The 16758-nt window shown below is 38.4% G+C and overlaps 1 protein-coding gene and 1 pseudogene across 1 annotated transcript in view; both read left to right on the top strand.

Annotated features, from left to right (window-relative positions):
* Positions 1–16758, top strand: part of LRRC7 (leucine rich repeat containing 7) — a 572997-nt gene that overhangs the window by 334577 nt on the left and 221662 nt on the right. The gene's annotated exons all lie outside the window — the stretch shown is intronic.
* On the top strand, positions 12982–13785 carry LOC129033906 (peptidyl-prolyl cis-trans isomerase NIMA-interacting 1-like; annotated as a pseudogene).

Here is a 16758-nt window from a genome sequence, read left to right as displayed (position 1 = left end):
CAATCCATCTTGAATTAATTTTTGTATGAGGTGTAAGGAAGGGATCCAGTTTCAGCTTTCTACATATGGCCAGCCAGTTTTCCCAGCACCATTTATTAAATAGGGAATCCTTTCTCCATTGCTTGTTTTTGTCAGGTTTGTCAAAGATCAGATGGTTGTAGATATGTGTCATTATTTCTAAGGGCTCTGTTCTGTTCCACTGATCTATATCTCTGTTTTGGTACCAGTACCATGCTGTTTTGGTTACTGTAACCTTGTAGTATAGTTTGAAGTCAGGTAGCGTGATGCCTCCAGCTTTGTTCTTTTGGCTTAGGATTGACTTGGTGATGTGGGCTCTTTTTTGGTTCCATATGAACTTTAAAGTAGTTTTTTCCAATTCTGTGAAGAAAGTCATTGGTAGCTTGATGGGGATGGTGTTGAATCTATAAATTACCTTGGGCAGTATGACCATTTTCATGATATTGATTCTTCCTACCTATGAGCATGGAATGTTCTTCCATTTGTTTGTATCCTCTTTTACTTCATTGAGCAGTGGTTTGTAGCTCTCCTTGAAGAGGTCCTTCACATCCCTTGTAAGTTGGATTCCTAGGTATTTTATTCTCTTTGAAGCAATTGTGAATGGGAGTTCACTCATGATTTGGCTCTCTGTTTGTCTGTTATTGGTGTATAAGAATGCTTGTGATTTTTGCACATTGATTTTGTATCCTGAGACTTTGCTGAAGTTGCTTATCAGCTTAAGGAGATTTTGGGCTGAGACAATGGGGTTTTCTAGATACACAATTATGTCATCTGCAAACAGGGACAATTTGACTTCCTCTTTTCCTAATTGAATACCTTTTATTTCCTTCTCCTGCCTAATTGCCCTGGCCAGAACTTCCAACACTATGTTGAATAGGAGTGATGAGAGAGGGCATCCCTGTCTTGTGCCAGTTTTCAAAGGGAATGCTTCCAGTTTTTGCCCATTCAGTATGATATTGGCTGCGGGTTTGTCATAGATAGCTCTTATTATTTTGAGATACGTCCCATCAATACCTAATTTATTGAGAGTTTTTAGCATGAAGGGTTGTTGAATTTTGTCAAAGGCCTTTTCTGCATCTATTGAGATAATCATGTGGTTTTTATCCTTGGTTCTGTTTATATGCTGGATTACATTTATTGATTTGTGTATGTTGAACCAGCCTTACATCCCAGGGATGAAGCCCACTTGATCATGGTGGATAAGCTTTTTGATGTGCTGTTGGATTCAGTTTGCCAGTATTTTATTGAGGATTTTTGCATCAATGTTCATCAAGGATATTGGTCTAAAGTTCTCTTTTTTGGTTGTGTCTCTGCCAGGCTTTGGTATCAGGATGATGCTGGCCTCATAAAATGAGTTAGGGAGGATTCCCTCTTTTTCTATTGATTGGAATAGTTTCAGAAGGAATGGTACCAGCTCCTCCTTATACCTCTGGTTGAATTCGGCTGTGAATCGATCTGGTCCTGGATTTTTTTGGTTGGTAAGCTATTGATTATTGCCACAATTTCAGAGCCTGTTATTGGTCTATTCAGAGATTCATCTTCTTCCTGGTTTAATCTTGGGAGGGTGTATGTATCCAGGAATTTATCCATTTCTTCTAGATTTTCTAGTTTATTTGCGTAGAGGTGTTTATAGTATTCTCTGATGGTAGTTTGTATTTCTGTGGGATCCGTGGTGATATCGCCTTTATCATTTTTTATTGTGTCTATTTGATTCTTCTCTCTTTTCTTCTTTATTAGTCTTGCTAGCGGTCTATCGATTTTGCTGATCTTTTCAAAAAACCAGCTCCTGGATTCATTAATTTTTGAAGGGTTTTTTTGGTCTCTATTTCCTTCAGTTCTGCTCTGATTTTAGTTATTTCTTGCCTTCTGCTAGCTTTTGAATGTGTTTGCTTCTCTAGTTCTTTTAATTGTGACGTTAGGGTGTCAATTTTGGATTTTTCCTGCTTTCTCTTGTGGGCATTTAGTGCTATAAATTTCCCCCTGCACACTGCTGTGAATGTGTCCCAGAGATTCTGGTATGTTGTGTGTTTGTTCTCATTGGTTTCAAAGAATATCTTTATTTCTGCCTTCATTTCGTTATGTACCCAGTAGTCATTCAGGAGCAGATTGTTCAGTTTCCATGTAGTTGAGCAGTTTTGAGTGGGTTTCTTAGTCCTGAGTTCTAGTTAGTTTGATTGCACTGTGGTCTGAGAGACAGTTTGTTATAATTTCTGTTCTTTTACATTTGCTGAGGAGTGCTTTACTTCCAACTATGTGGTCAATTTTGGAATAGGTGTGGTGTGGTGCTGAAAAAAATGTATATTCTGTTGATTTGGGGTGAAGAGTTCTGTAGATGTCTATTAGGTCTGCTTGCTGCAGAGCTGAGTTCAATTCCTGGATATCCTTATTAACTTTCTGTCTCGTTGATCTGTCTAATGTTGACAGTGGGGTGTTAAAGTCTCCCATTATTATTGTGTGGGAGTCTAAGTCTCTTTGTAGGTCACTAAGGACTTGCTTTATGAATCTTGGTGCTCCTGTATTGGGTGCATATATATTTACGATAGTTACCTCTTCTTGTTGAATTGATCCCTTTACCATTATGTAATGGCCTTCTTTGTCTCTTTTGATCTTTGTTGGTTTCAAGTCTGTTTTATCCGAGATTAGGATTGCAACCCCTGCCTTTTTTTGTTTTCCATTTGCTTGGTAGGTCTTCCTCCATCCCTTTATTTTGAGCCTATGTGTGTCTCTGCATGTGAGATGGGTTTCCCGAATACAGCACACTGATGGGTCGTGACTCTTTATCCAATTTGCCAGTCTGTGTCTTTTAATTGGAGCATTTAGCCCATTTACATTTAAAATTAATATTGTCATGTGTGTATTTGGTCCTGTCATTATGATGTTAGCTGGTTATTTTGCTCGTTAGTTGGTGCAGTTTTCTTCCTAGCCTTGACGGTCTTTACATTTTAGCATGTTTTTGCAGTGGCTGGTACCAGTTGTTCCTTTCCATGTTTAGTGCTTCTTTCAGGAGCTCTTTTAGGGCAGATCTGGTGGTGACACAATCTCTCAGCATTTGCTTGTCTGTAAAGGATTTTATTTCTCCTTCACTTATGAAGCTTAGTTTGGCTGGATATGAAATTCTAGGTTGAAAATTCTTTTCTTTAAGAATGTTGAATATTGGCCCCCACTCTCTTCTGGCTTGTAGAGTTTCTGCCGAGAGATCCGCTGTTAGTCTGATGGGCTTCCCTTTGTGGGTAACCCGACCTTTCTCTCTGGCTGCCCTTAACATTTTTTCCTTCATTTCAACTTTGGTGAATCTGACAATGATGTGTCTTGGAGTTGCTCTTCTCGAGGAGTATCTCTGTGGCATTCTCTGTATTTCCTGAATCTGAATGTTGGCCTGCCTTGCTAGATTGGGGAAGTTCTCCTGGGTAATATCCTGCAGAGTGTTTTCCAATTTGGTTCCATTCTCCCCATCACTTTCAGGTACACCAATCAGACGTAGATATGGTCTTTTCACATAGTCCCATATTTCTTGGAGGCTTTGTTTGTTTCTTTTTATTCTTTTTTCTCTAAACTTCCCTTCTCGCTTCATTTCATTCATTTCATCTTCCATCACTGATACCCTTTCTTCCAGTTGATCGCATCAGCTCCTGAGGCTTCTTCATTCTTCACGTAGTTCTCGAGCCTTGGCTTTCAGCTCCATCAGCTCCTTTAAGGACTTCTCTGCATTGGTTATTCTAGTTATCCATTCATCTAATTTTTTTTCAAAGTTTTTAACTTCTTTGACATTGGTTTGAATTTCCTCCTGTAGCTCAGAGTAGTTTGATCGTCTGAAGCCTTCTTCTCTCAGCTCATCAAAGTCATTCTCTGTCCAGCTTTGTTCCGTTGCTGGTGAGGAGCTGCGTTCCTTTGGAGGAGGAGAGGCGCTCTGCTTTTTAGAGTTTCCAGTTTTTCTGCTCTGTTTTTTCCCTGTCTTTGTGGCTTTATCTACTTTTGGTCTTTGATGATGGTGACGTGCAGAAGGGTTTTTGGTGTGGATGTCCTTTCTGTTTGTTAGTTTTCCGTCTAACAGACAGGACCCTCAGCTGCAGGTCTGTTGGAGTTTGCTAGAGGTCCACTCCAGACCCTGTTTGCCTGGGTATCAGCAGCAGTGGCTGCAGAACAGCAGTGGCTGTAGAATAGCAGATCTTGGTGAACCGCAAATGCTGCTGCCTGATCGTTCCTCTGGAAGTTTTGTCTCAGAGGAGTACCTGGCCATGTGAGGTGTCAGTCTTCCCCTACTGGGAGGTGCCTCCCAGTTAGGCTGCTCGGGGGTCAAGGGCACACTTGAGGAGGCAGTCTGCCTGTTCTCAGATCTCCAGCTGCATGCTGGGAGAACCACTACTCTCTTCAAAGCTGTCAGACAGGGACATTTAAGTCTGCAGAGGTTACTGCTGTCTTTTTGTTTGTCTGTGTCCTGCCCCCAGAGGTGGAGCCTACAGAGGTAGGTGGGCCTCCTTGAGCTGTGGTGGGCTCCACCCAGTTTGAGCTTCCCAGCCGCTTTGTTTGCCTAATCAAGCCTGGACAATGGCAGGCGCCCCTCCCCCAGCCTCACTGCCGCCTTGCAGTTTGGTCTCAGACTGCTATGCTAGCAAACAGGGAGTCTCCGTGGGCGTAGGACCCTCCGAGCCAGGTGCGGGATATAATCTCCTGGTGTGCCGTTTTTTAAGCCCGTTGGAAAAGCACAGTATTAGGGTGGGAGTGACCTGATTTTCCAGGTGCTGTCTGTCACCCCTTTCTTTGACTAGGAAAGGGAACTCCCTGACCCTTTGTGCTTCCCAAGTGAGGCAATGCCTCGCCCTGCTTCAGCTTGCACACAGTGCGCTGCACCCACTGTCCTGCACCCACTGTCTGGCACTCCCTAGTGAGATGAACCCAGTACCTCAGATGGAAATGCAGAAATCACCTGTCTTCTGCGTCGCTCACGCTGGGAGCTGTAGACTGGAGCTGTTCCTATTCGGCCATCTTGCTCCACCCTGTTGTAAGTTCTTTGAGAAATTGCCAAACTGCTTTCCACAATGACTAATCTAAGTTACCTCCCCATCAACAGTGTTTAAGTGTTCCCTTTTCTCCACAACCTCACCATCATCTGTGATTTTCTGACTTTTAGTAATAGCCATTCTTACTGGTGTGAGATGGTATCTTATTATTGTTTTGATTTGCATGCTTTCTCCCTCTTAAATCATGGAGGGAAATCTTTCTCAGAATCTCCTCCAGCAGAGTCCTCTTCCTGTTCCAGTGGCCAGAACTAGGTCATAAGTTCATGTCCTAGTTGCAAAAGAAATTTGGATGGTGACTATATGACATTTCTCATCTCTGATGCAGGGCAGGTTCTGCTGGCAAGTAAGAAAGGTAGTTGCATGGGAAATAGCCATGGCTACTTTGGCAGATTACTTTTAAAGGTCCTTAACCTCTAAAGTTTAAATTCTCTGACAGCTTAGTCATGGAGTTATGCCTATATGATACACCCGTCAGGGTATCAACAATCTAAGGCCAAACTATGTAACAGCACAGTTAGACCTCTGCAGATGGAAAATACTTGAAAAAAAAAAAATAACTACAACAATTTTAAAAATACAAGTAAGAAAACAATACAGTATAACAAATCTTTACAAAGCATTTACATTGTATTATGTATTTACATTGTATTAGGTATTTAAAGCATACAGGAGGATGTGTGTAGGTTAGGTGTAACCACTATGCCATTTTGCAGAAACTAGAGTATCAGTGGATTTTTTATATCCATGAAGGTCATGGAACCAATTCCCCCAAGGATACTGAGCAATGATTGTACATAAATATTAATACTCAGAAAGCCCAATATAACAAGTAATAACTTTTTCAAGGAAATATAGCCAGAAAACAATGAGCCTGACACATTGTGTGTCCTTGTGTATACACACATGCATATGTATGTGTTAAAGGGGTCTTTTAGAAAAGAAACTTTGTGGTGGTGGTGGTGATCCTTGCCCAGTTATCTATAAGAGTTTTAAAACAGCTTAACTTGGCTTAACTATTTTTTCAGTAACATTCAACATCTCTTCATGAGCATATAATGTAGGTTGCAATATGTTCTAATGAAAATGGTCATATTAGTAACTGATTATGTTTCTCATAACCTTTTGACTGGACTGCTGCTGCATGCATTCTAGGACCTTCAGCTCTGACAGAGTAGCCCCCCGCCCTCAGAAATAACGTCATTATTCTTGCTTATAGGGCACCTTTTCCCCCACAAAGAGCTCAAAAGTTCTATCAAGCATGATTATATCTTTGCTGTGTAATCGTAAGTTAGGATTGCACAATAATTTTCAGTTAGTGGAAAATTCATGTACAGCATGAATGAATAATTGGTTCTGGTTATAAATTCAAGAAGACTATATAGAAAGTAATGAAATTCAGTCTAATTAAACCCTTCATTAAAAGCAGTAGTGCAGTATTTGTCCTATAGCCAGTTGCTGTTATTAAGATACAATTTTACAACTTAATCTTTCTGTTTTATTTAACAAATATACCTTACTGTATAAACAAGATGTATTCTTAAAAGGTTACCAAAGTTACTTCTTTGTACAGAATCTTTTTTTCATATTGTGCATTAAACTAGAGATAATCATAGGAAAGAAAACTTTTTCAATAAGACATCAAAAAATTAACCTAAACTGTTCAATGTTGAATATCTAAAAGGAAAAAGTATTTCCTAAGGAAATCCTCAAAATATGTGACAGCTTAATGCAAATTATATATTTTCAATGTTTATCCTAATAACTTAAATACTGCAAGGAGGAATACCTTAACTGATAAACATTAACAAAGTGGTTTAAAAAATTAGGTCTTCCCAATATTCTTTTACAAAATAATAGATGTTTAATTTGGTCACATATCCTTTTGGAAGATGCCATAAGCCAGTTTGACTTTTTGTTGTTCTTGAGGGAAGTTGAGTTGAAATGCTGAAAAGTACAAACAATCACAGCTGTGACTTTGGTTTAAGATATAGTATTCACTAAAGAAAACATTTGATCATAGAAATTATGTTTTATCTGCCATCAGACACTAGGTATTTAATGTTTCCTGGTTTATAACAACAATAAGTTACATTTTCTCATAATGAGGTGTTCCAGAAGTTTCCTTTTTTTTTTTTTTTTTTGTGAGATGGGAGTTTCACTCTTGTTGCCCAGGCTGGAGTGCAATGGTGCGATCTTGGCTCACTGCAACCTCCACCTCCTGGGTTCAAGTGATTCTCCTGCCTTAGCCACCCAAGTAGCTGGGATTATAGGCACCCATGACCATGCCTGGCTAATTTTTTGTATTTTTAGTAGAAACGGGACTTTACCATGTTGGCCAGGCTGGTCTCAAACTCTTGACCTCAGATGATCCACCCACCTCAGCCTCCCAAAGTGCTGGGATTACTGATGTGAGCCACTGTGCCCAGCCTGAGTTTACATTTTTAAAGAATATAAAATCCTGGGCCTTGCAGTCTTCAGTAACTGTGCTGTAAAGAGCAATTTATTTCTAAAATTTTATAATATGCAGTTTATTCAAAGAGATGAATTAATAACAAGAGAAGAACATGATTATGTGATAAAATTGACAGGTCTAAATCATAAAATCCAAATGTCCATTAAACACAGGACACAGACTAAGCAAAGTGAAAAAAATATTTTTTTAAGTGTCATTAAGAGAGAGACATCAGACAGCAATAACTGGGAGATGTTTTCCTGTCCTTGTGCCATGAATAGCCAGTAAATGGAAAAAGTGAGCACATTTGAAAAACAAGTTAAAAACTGGAATGCATAAGTCCATGCCAAAAATTTGCAGAATCCTGAGTCAGCAAATCCAAGTTGCTGCACTGGAAATTTATGGGAAAACAACATTCCATCCAAATTTATGTGGCTTCAGAGGTAATTGTACATTTAAATGGATAAAACCTCTGAAGCTGATAGCAAATCATAGATTGTACAATTTTGTCAAAGTGACAGATGTACCAAAATATTGCATAAATTCCATCACTGTTTCAACTGGAATATTTTCCAGCTTTGCAATTGGATAAATGCTGTAAAGTGATAGCATGATAGGAAGGACTTAATTTTAATAAATGCAACCAAAATGACAGCATTAAGAGCAAATGTCTCTGGATTCCAGCAGTGTTCCTCATTATTTGAAATAATACATACATATAAATAGTTAAGGATTTCAAATAATACACACATATAAATAGTTACCTAGTGACAATTTTATAATAATAAATATTCTCAATCCTTAATTTATCTGTTATATCTTTATTCATGGTCTGGAAACTTAAATATTCTTAGACTTTAAGAATAGGTATAGAATAGGGTTGATAGACTATGTCTTGTCCAAATCTGGCAAGTCTGTTTTTGTAAATAAAGATTTGTTGGAACAAAACCATGTCTATTTGTTAACATATCATGTAATATAACAATGGTAGAATTGAGTAGAGACAGAGACCATATGGACTGGAGAGCCTGAAACATTTGCAATGTGGCCCTTTACAGAGAATGTTTGCTGACCCCTGGCATAGAATATAGTGAACTGTAGAGCACATAGTTTTCGTAAAAACATTCATATTTAAACAATGGTCAAGCCAGACAAAACAGGCCAGATTCAGATGACTGGCCAGTGCTGGAAAAAGAGATAAAGATCCTGTGTCAGCACTGTCACTAATTTTCTGTGTGATATGGAGCAAGTCACCAATTCTCCTCTAGTAAGAAGGGAGTGTCTCCCTTTGCTGAGGTTACAGTGCATAAGGCCAAATGGCAAAACCACATCATCTTTAAGGGGAATGTGACACTAAGCCAAAGAACTATGTCCAAAATAATCATAAATGCAAGGAGAGCCTGAAGTGAATATTGGGAGCGGAGGTGCAGAGCCTAACAGGTCAGAGTTTCAAGCAAACAAATGAGGATAATCTAATCTAATTTAAATACTCACAATAACCTACTTAAATATACCTAGGCCTGTGTTTTCATAAATTAAGTATGTCTCTGATTTCACAGACTGAGATACACAAGAACTGTTTCATCTTCTGTAAAATGAAGTTTTGATAGAAAAACTTCTGGCAAAGTGTGCTTCTAGTCTAAGAAATGTCCTGCAGGAAAGAAAAAAAGAAAAAGTTCCTTGGTTACATAAACAGGAAATAGTCTAAACTATTTCCATCTGTTAGAGATTCACAACGAACATTTGTATATTTTGTCTGAGAAGTCCTGCCAATAAGAAGCGTAACATTTTTTTCAACGAGCTTTGCCAAAATGTACTGGCCATCTGAAATTTTTAAAAAATCATGCAACACTTATAAATCCTTGGAAAAACTTTAGAAAACACTTTCTTAGACAATCTCTAAAGCTTTTTCAAACTCTGAAAGCTTTCTCTAAGTATTATAATAACTAACAGAGAGTATTTATCATGTGTCAGGCACTATTTACATGGTTTACCTATATTAACTATTTTAATCATAACAGTAACCCTATAACATAGGGATTCTTATTATCATTCTTATAGATGACAAAACTGAGGTTCAAAGATGTTATTTAGCTTGTTCAAAGTCAAACAGCTAGTGAGTGGTGGAACCAGGATTCAGACCCAGGTAGTTTGAGTCCAGGGTCCGTGGTCTTAGCTATTTTTTATATATATATATATATATATATATAATATTATATATATTATATATATATTATAAATATATATAATATATTATAAATATATATAATATATTATATATTATAAATATATATAATATATTATATATTATAAATATATATATTATATATTATAAATATATATATTATATATTATAAGTATATATTATATATTATAAATATATATATTATATATTATAAATATATATATTATATATTATAAGTATATATTATATATTATAAGTATATATATTATATATTATAAAATATATATTTATATATAGTTTTGTTGTTGCACTTCAGATATTCAGAGAAGTAAAAACTACCTAAACTTCTCACCTAATATTTCTTTTATTATTTGAATTTTTAAAAAACCTATTATTGGAAAGTCAGGAAATTAACACAAGATTTGAACATACAGAGACTGGTGCACTTTGCCTTATCTGCCTTTAGCTCCATGCATATTCCACAATAAGTGAACTAAGTATCCTCATTATAGTATTCATTAAAACAGGCCTGTCAGGATTTCTCATTGACCACTGTTAATTAATTGTAGCTGCCTCCTTGGCAACTATCAATTAATTATAGATGCCTGATAGAAATTGAGTGGTTTCTCTTTGTAAATATTCTAGAATTCCAGCTTCTTACTGGTAAAGAATCATTCATTCATGCCTGTGTAAATGTCTTCATTTAACCGTCACTGGTTGAGAAGCTATTTATGTTGTGAATAACATTGGCAAGTTACTTGCTCTCATGGACTTTAAATCTAGCAGAGGGAGAAAAACAACAAATAAACAAATAAAAACTAAGATCTTTTCAGTGGTGTTAATAAGAAAATAAAATAGCATAATATATAAAATGAAGGCAAGAAGGATATTTTATTTTGGTTGGTGGAAAATGGACTAACATATGAGCTGAGATGAGGAAAAGGGACTGGCTATGAGAAGATTTACAGGAATAACATTACAGGCAGGAGCAACAGCAATAATAAAAGTAACAATGTAGAAATTTTACACATTTCAACAATTTTACATGTATAATGTGACTATAGATTAGTAAATATTTAATGCCACCATTTTTATTAGAACTTTCTCCTTAAGATAACTGAGTTAATATGCAAATGAGTCTAAATAATCAGCAAGATATTTGGTTCAGAGGGATGAAGTTCAAATAGTTAGCATTACTGATGGAGAATGTGTGCCAAACTTGTGATCAAGTCCTAATATTTGCTCCCTGACCTACAGTAGTGATCATATCTTCAGGTTCAGCTATTTGTATAGGGAAATCACACCGATGGACTTCCACGTGGGGGAAGGGAGATAGCCCCAGAGCCACCCGTGCTTACTTTCATGAAGAAGGAGTAGAGCCAATGAGTGCATTCCTCAGGTAGGCTAGTTTGAATAGCTAAGGGCAAGCCACATGGGAACCCACCTAGTAGCATAAGGAGGTAACAAATGGAGGTAAGATGCTTACTTTTCTGACAATCAGTAAAGAGAGGAGACATTTGACAATGTCTGAAGACATGCTGATGGTAACAACTGTAAAGAGTGCTGCTGATATCTAGTGGGTACTTTGGATGCTGCTAAACATCTTAGATGCACAAGATAGTCCCCCACAACAAACAGTTATCTCATACAAAATGTCAGTCGTGCCAAAGTTGACAAACACTACATCCCACAAGTTTCCTTTTCCATTCATGAGAGTAGGACAATAGACTTTCCTGCAACATACTCTAATGGGAATTTTTAGAGCTTCTTCACTTTGGACCAAAATCTTTTAAATCCTTTGAGGATGTATTGCATATATAAGATCATGTGCATAACACTATCTCGAGCTACAATCTCAAAAAAATCTGTTGATTATATCTCAACTTTAGAATTACTCTTTCCGTATTTTCATTATTTCTCTTTACATTTGCAAGTACATGTGATTTTTATAACAAGTTTCTCTAAAACCTAGCTCAAATGTCACTTCTTAAAATTATTCCTAATTACTGAACTGTTTGTTGTTCCTTCTTCTGTGTTCCTATAGCAATCTATCCATACTTTTATCGTGGCACTTATCACTCTGTGAAGTAATTATTCATTTAAAGGTCATTCCCATTTAGAAAATAAGCCCTTCAGAGTAGAGGCTGTGTAGGATGTGCTAAACATCCTACAATGCACACGATAGCCCCCTATGTCAAAGAATTAACCAGTTCAAAGTGTCAGTAGTGCTGAGGTGGAGAAACCCTGTATCTCTGGAATCTTTGTAACTCCAGTGCCCACAGGGCGCCTGCCACAAAGAAGCACGTTATAGGAATGAATGAATGATTGATTGCTCACAAAGAACAATACTAACATAAAAATACCATGAGTTCTATTTTATTTTTCTGAGAAAATCTTACTTGTTTGTATGCTCATGAAATTAAAAACCCTGTTACATATGTTCATCTAAAAGGAACTTTTTTTGGACAATTTGACAGAATGATTATAGTTTAGCAACTGGCACACGAACAAGAAAAGTAATAGACTGTGTTATGGACTGTCTAAAATCTTGTGGGTAAGTGAAGACAGTCAAACTTAGAAGAGTGAAATATAGCAAATAATACTGAATGCCATCTCTGAAAACATAAATAAGAATGTAATATTTTAAAGGTACAAAACGTAGGGAAACAGCAGAAAGACAACTTCAAAAGTGGAAAATGTAATGACAGAATAAAACTATAGTGATAATAATTAAAAACTGATGGAAACTAGGGTCATATAAATAAAATGAGATAAAATTAAAATAGAAGAAGTGGTATTTTAAATAAAATAAATAAGCTTCAGGAAATGGGTCATAAAACCCTATGGGACAGCTTTTCTTTCCCCCAGAACAAGCAAAAGAAAATAATTGTTGCCCATTCAAAAGAATGTCAAAGGAATAGTAGGAAGCTATATTATAAATTTTAAAATATAGTTTCCCGGGCATGAAGTTATGAACCAAAGGTTTCAAAAGCAATAGAAAAAGACTTAGAGGTGGCATAGAGTGTACCTTTCTTCCCACAAAAGGAATCGATCAAATTTAAACTACACTAATAAAAAGGTAAGAAATAATTTTTTTAATACATTGCCTTGGTCAGAAAGCATCTAGAGGGTAGAGTTTAATTCTAAGTGCCACCAGGCCCTCAGAGATAGGAAATGTTTCAGGCTCTACAGTCCATAGGGTGTCATTCTCAACTATTCAGTTCTGTGGTTGTAGTACACAAGCAGCCAAATGTATTTGCTAGATACATTAGCAAATAAATATGACCATGTTCCAATAAAACTTTATTTACAAAAACAAGAGCGTGAGGAGGAAAGATGGCGGACGAGGAGAAACTGCCGCCCGGCTGGGAAAAGTGCATGAGCCGCCCCTCAGGCCGAGTGTACTACTTCAACCACATCACTAACGCCAGCCAGTGGGAGCGGCCCAGCGGGAAGAGCAGCAGTGGCGGCAAAATCTGGCAGGGGGAGCCCGCCAGGGTCCGCCGCTCGCACCTGCTGGTGAAGCCAGTCAAGGCGGCTCTCGACCTGGCTTCAGGAAATCACCGGAACCAAGGAGGAGGCCCTGGAGCTGATCAGCGGCTACATCCAGAAGATCAAGGCAGGAGAAAAGGACTTGGAGTCTCTGGCCTCACAATTCAATGACTGCAGCTCGGCCAAGGCCAGGGGAGACCTGGGTGCCTTCAGCAAAGGTCAGATGCAGAAGCCATTTGAAGACCCCTGCTTTGCGCGGTGGACGCGGGAGATGAGCGGGACAGTGTTCACGGATTCCGGCATCCACGTCATTGTCCGCACGGAGTGAGGATTGGGGGCCCAGGCCTGGCCTCGGGGTTCCCCCGCTGCCTGCTGGCCAGTGGCCGAACCCCCCACTCCCTGCCACCGTCACACAGTATTTATTGTTACCAAAATGGCTGGGAGGGGGCCCTTCCAGACTGGGGGCCCTGGGGTTCCCCACTTCCTGTCCGTCCCCAGCTGGGGCTGCGACCTCCAGACTCTCCATTAAGGAACTGACTTCAGCATGGGTGGGAGGCTCACAGACCCAGGGCAATGTGGTGGGAGGGGTGTTCCGAAGAGAAGATCTGGTCAGCAGAGCCGCCCCATGTCCCACCAGGTCCTGGAGGCAGATGCGAGGGCCCAGAGTTGTTTCTAGTTAGGCCACGCTTCTCTGTTCAGTAGCAAAAGCAAACACTCGTGGGCCCAGCTGTGGGCCCTCTGAGCAATTGTGCAGCACCCTTTCACCCCCAATTAAATCCGGAACCACTAAAAAAAAAAAAAAAAAAAAAAAAAAAAAAAAAAAAAACACACACACACACACCAAGAATGCCAGATAGACTTGAGCATGCTCTGTTTTGGAAAATAAACATTGGCAAATTTTAGTACTAAATTGAATAATCAATGTGTTTAAGAGTCTGGAAACACTATTATACAAGGGATTTAAGAGATCATTAATATTTATCCTATACAAAGATAAGTCTTATTACTAATAAAATATTCCTTAAGACACTGAAGCATAAGATATCACTCATTTCTTCTTTTAATAAAATTAGTTTTGTCTTGGGCCTCAACCACTGGACTGGCAAAAATCCACTCTCAGCTTTATATCATACTCTCCTGGTACATCAGTGAGAACTACGGAATTCATAGAATCCCAGAAATTGCAGAAAGACCTCTGGTCTTTAGCTCATTATGGTTCTCACTAGAATACATGTTGCCTAGAACTAAACAGTCAAGTCAAAAGCAGGTGACCTACTATTCCTATGAGCATTTCTTATTCACTTGCCACACTTGGTTACTTGGTCCTTCATCTGGGCCCCCAATACTTTGGTGCTTATTGTTTGTTTGTTGGGTATGTGGTCTCAGAGTAAGGTTTGAGAGAATCTGCCACTCGATATTCCCAGGCTCAGAAGACAATTTAATTCTCTCCTCATGGGCCCCAACTATTCCCCAACCCCCTTTCCCTAGAAGCACCTATTCAGTGGTATAGATTTAGTGAGGGGTGTAGCAGATGTTCTCCTTACAACATTGGCCAAGGTTTCACAACCATCTTTGGGCTGCTGGTGGTCCCACACAGGACGTTCTGGGTATCTTGAAACATATTTTGAGATCTGGGGGGAGAAAGGAGACTGATAGATTTGGAAAAAGTAACAATGCAAGAAAGTGGTAAACTCCAAGTAAGTCATGCAAAAGGATGAAAATGGAATGTGGGTTAAAAAGGAGAGTTCATTTTCAGGTAGAGTAGATAAGATTTTATTCCTCGAGTCTTTATTTCCAGTGAAGACTTTTTGCCTGAGCTCCAGACACACACATACACACACACAAACACTTTTTCCTAATATAAGTGTCTTGCATTCACCTCAAAGCCAATACACTATTTAAAATACAATCCATTACATTCAACCTATCTCCACCTTAGATTTATTCCATTCTAATATTCTCTCAATCCTATTCAACTAAGAGACTATCTTTAATTTTTTCCTCTCCTTTACACCTGACATCCAATCAGTCATCATCATTAATCAAGTCATGTCTTTTTCCAAAGCATCTCTCCTATCTGCCACCACATTATTCATATTGCCATTGCCTTATTTCTGGCCCCAATTATATCCCACATGAATTTCAAAACAGTCTGTTATCTGGCCTTGTGGCTAGCATATCCTCTGCCCCATTGCACACATCATTCCAAGTTGCTAATGTGAGATTTCTAAAATAAAAACCTGGTATCTTTTTCCTACCTGAACCTTAAAGCCTTCCATTGCCTTCAAGCTAAAACTCAAATTCCTTGACTTGACACAGGAGATAACCTCATGATCTAGTGCTTACCTACATATTATTTCTTACTACTTCCTACCATTTTTCTTATTTCTTATCAATTCTTACATTCTTTCTTTCTTTTTTTTTTTTTTTGTTTGTTTGTTTGAGACGAAGTCTCACTCTTGTCCCCCAGGCTGGAATGTGATGGCACTATCTCGGCTCACTGCAACCTCTGCCTCCCGGACTCAAACAATTCTCCTGCCTCAACCTCCTGAGTAGCTGGGATTACAGGCACCTGCCATCATGCCTGGCTAATTTTTGTATTTTTAGTAGAGATGAGGGTTTCACCATGTTGGCCAGGTTGGTCTCGAACTCCTGACCTCAGGTGATCCACCTGCCTTGGCCCCCCAAAGTGCTGGGATTACAGGCGTGAGCCACCATGCCCGGCATATTTTTCTTACTATTCCTGCTAACCTGCAGTTCCTTGAATGGACCGTGATCTCTTCCATCCTACCTCTTTGACATTTTCTCCTGAAATGACCATCTCCCCTGACTCTCTAACCTCATCAGCTCCTCCAAAGTAAAGCTTCAGTAAAGGCTTCTATTTTCTATTCCTACCTCCCCCAAGGCTGAAAAAGCACCTCTCCTTTTTGTTCTCTAGCAACCTACATGTATGATTTTTATGGCAAATGCCATATTGGGTAGAAATTGTTCATTCCACTTGTAATTTCTCTCGATTATGAACTATTTAATACTGGGGACAACACCTTTCATCTTTAAAACCCTAAAACTTGGGAAAAAATAGAAAATCAATATATTTTTGTTATTGAATAAATAATTTTGAGTGATAAATGGGTAAAAAGCATATTGAATAGAAGAAAGAGCATTGGCAAAAATTTAAAACTTCTAAAACTAATCATCTCAAAATTACCACTAATCTCCATGTTTTCAAATTGAGTGGTCAGTTCTCAGATCTGTCAGTGGCTCTTGTCACAATTGGTCATAGCATCCACCTCGAAATACTATTCTTGCTTGGCTTCCAGGACTTTATGCTCTTCTTATGTTTTCTTCTATGTCCCTAGTCACTTTTCAGTTTTATTTATTTATTCTTCATATCCATTTAGACCTATTCTCTTTTTATCTACATTTACGCCCTTGATGATCTATATTCTCAAGACCTCACAATAGTATTTTTTCTTCATCTGTTATAGGTAAATGCACAAACTGGCCCAGTTGGAAAGACTTGACCTAGGCAATAATGAATTCAGTGAGCTGGTAAGCCTTCTCTATGCTGCCATGCTCAAATTATGTCTTTC

This window comes from Pongo pygmaeus, chromosome 1 (genome assembly GCF_028885625.2).
Source record: "Pongo pygmaeus isolate AG05252 chromosome 1, NHGRI_mPonPyg2-v2.0_pri, whole genome shotgun sequence".
Taxonomy (NCBI): domain Eukaryota; kingdom Metazoa; phylum Chordata; class Mammalia; order Primates; family Hominidae; genus Pongo; species Pongo pygmaeus.
The sequence above is the reverse complement of the archived record's forward strand: the minus strand, read 5'-3'. Positions and strand labels throughout refer to the sequence as shown.